The 2503-nt window shown below is 40.9% G+C and overlaps 2 protein-coding genes across 3 annotated transcripts in view; both read right to left on the bottom strand.

Annotated features, from left to right (window-relative positions):
* LOC103147442 (protocadherin gamma-A2-like) overlaps nucleotides 1-2503 on the bottom strand; it is a 101359-nt gene that overhangs the window by 37434 nt on the left and 61422 nt on the right. The gene's annotated exons all lie outside the window — the stretch shown is intronic.
* Nucleotides 1-2503, bottom strand: part of pcdh1g22 (protocadherin 1 gamma 22) — a 22411-nt gene that overhangs the window by 14221 nt on the left and 5687 nt on the right. The gene's annotated exons all lie outside the window — the stretch shown is intronic.

Below are 2503 nucleotides of genomic sequence, written 5' to 3'. Positions count from 1 at the left end.
TTAATGTAAACATAAGACGAGACAGAGACGTCCTGCACTTTAGAGTCCAGTATGGAGTAAGAGATCTTTGCGTTTTCACCAGAATCCAGATCAGATGCTGTTACTGAGTAAAGTATAGATCCTGGGACTCCGTTCTCTTTCAGATACACATTATAAAAGGACTGGGTAAAAACAGGTGGGTTGTCATTCACATCAGTGATGCTGACAGCTATAATTGTACTACTGGATAGACGAGGATTACCTGAATCAAAAGCTTTTAATTCGATATCAAACTGTGAAATTTTCTCACGGTCTAGAGGATCGTTGGTGAGCAGTTCATAGTTATTAGAAAACGAAGGTTTTAGGATGAAAGGAAAAGTTTTTGAAAGATGTAACACCACTTTTCCGTTATCACCCGAGTCACTGTCTCGTGCGCTTATCAAAGCGACCACTGTTCCACGGGGAGCGTCCTCGCGTACGGGACTGGGTTTTGAAGTGAGCACAATCTCTGGAGCATTATCATTTATATCCTCGATATCAACTTGGACACGACAGTGTCCCTCCATTTCAGGAGTTCCTTTGTCTTTAGCAGTTATATCGATAAGGTACGATTTACTTATCTCATAATCTAGAGGACCTTTTAATAACATTTCCCCGCTTTCATCGTTGATTTCAAATGTCGACAGGACAGACTCTGGAGTACGAGACCCAAATAAATATGTCACTTCACCATTAAGACCATCATCAGCATCAGTGGCTGTCAGTTTGACAACAAAGTTCCCTTTAGTGCTGTTCTCCTTTAAAGAAATCTTGTACTCATTTTCGCTAAAAACTGGAAAATTATCGTTATTGTCAAGAACTGTAATTGAAATTTTACAGGTTCCTGATCTTGCAGGATTTCCTCCATCTAATGCCGACAGTAACAACCCATGTAAAGCATTCTTTTCTCTGTCTAATGGTTTCTCTAACATCAATTCCGGGACAGCTTGTCCATTTTTTGTTTGTTTAAACTTTAAAGAAAAATAATCATTTTTGCTCAGGGAGTATGATTTTAAAGAATTACTTCCAACATCAGAGTCCTCAGCGCTTTCTAAAGGAAAGCGTTTCCCGACAAGTACGGATTCGGGTATTTTAAGGTTGATTTCCTGCGTAGGAAAACTTGGAGAATTGTCATTAATGTCTGTTATTTCAACTTCAATCCGATGAGACTGCAAAGGATTTTCAACAACTATCTGCAGGGGTAGAACGCAGCTGGCGCTTTGTCCACATAAAGCCTCTCTGTCTATTCTGTCTTTCACGATCAGCTCGCCCTTCCCCACATCCACGCTGAAATACTGCTCACCAGCGTCCGAGGCAAGGCGCATCTTTCGGTCAAAAATGTCCGATAATCCCAACCCCAGATCTCTGGCAAGATTTCCAACCACCGATCCCTGTTTTAATTCCTCCGGGATGCTGTAACGACTCTGTGCATCTATTGTACTCCAAAAAAGGGAAAAATGATGCCACCAAAGAGCCAGCCATCTCCAGCCCCGATTTCCTTTTCTCTTTGTCATCCTTGATCTGCTATATGGCGTAAATTTCCATCAGAGTCCGGTTTACAGAAACACTGCCCCAATGTTTGAAGAAAATATGTCTCCCTTTGCAAAACAATACACCTTCTGATCGTGCCTTTAAGATGAATCTCATGTTTAGCTGAATGAAATAGCTGCTTATTTCTCTCTTGTTGGGCTCAGTTCACTCTGTTACAGCGCTATCTGTATGGGGGCAGGGAGTGGATTGCTTTGTACAGTTCAAAATCTTATTGGTCCACGAAATCCCTCTCCAACATCCAATGAGAAGCTGGCAGATCAACGCTCTTAAAGTAACAGCATGCAGTGCCTAACTGAGCTTCCAACTGGACTGCTTCATTTAAACCAAACAGAGCTGAACCAGCATTAAATCGATAAATGAACCACACACACAAAGTGGCGTCAAATATTCTGTTAGAGAAAATCACATTATACTGTCAGTTTGGAGTAAATACATTCATTTTAATGATGAAAGTGGTCACGGCATCTCTTATGAACAAATATTAGTAACACATGGTGTATCATTGGTTAAGGCGCAGACGGACAGGAAGACAGACAGACAAACAGACTCACTCCTAAAAGGGTTTTTTCAACAATATGTCCTCCAGGGTGTCGCTGTCCACACCATGGTGCTGAAATATGAAGTAGCCCTCACTATTTTCCAAATTTTTTTGCAGTCATTGTGAAAAATAAATTATGTCAGCAGGTGGCACACCGAAAAGAATCATGGTTAACAACAATATTAAGTTAGCTTCAACATTTATGATTTCAATTTTCAATGTTGCAATAAACTAACATGTCCTTTCTGAATTTCCACACAGGACTAGAGATATGTTTGACGTTTTTGTGTATGTATTTGTGAACCTAAGTTACCTTTAACGTCATGCTGTGCTCACCTGCTGGCTCTCAAAGGTCCAGGTGCTGTCAGGTAAAGACGCGTCCAGAACACTGATGAC

This window comes from Poecilia formosa, unplaced genomic scaffold (genome assembly GCF_000485575.1).
Source record: "Poecilia formosa unplaced genomic scaffold, Poecilia_formosa-5.1.2 Scaffold183, whole genome shotgun sequence".
Lineage (NCBI taxonomy): Eukaryota > Metazoa > Chordata > Actinopteri > Cyprinodontiformes > Poeciliidae > Poecilia > Poecilia formosa.
This window is presented reverse-complemented; position numbering and strand designations above follow the sequence as displayed.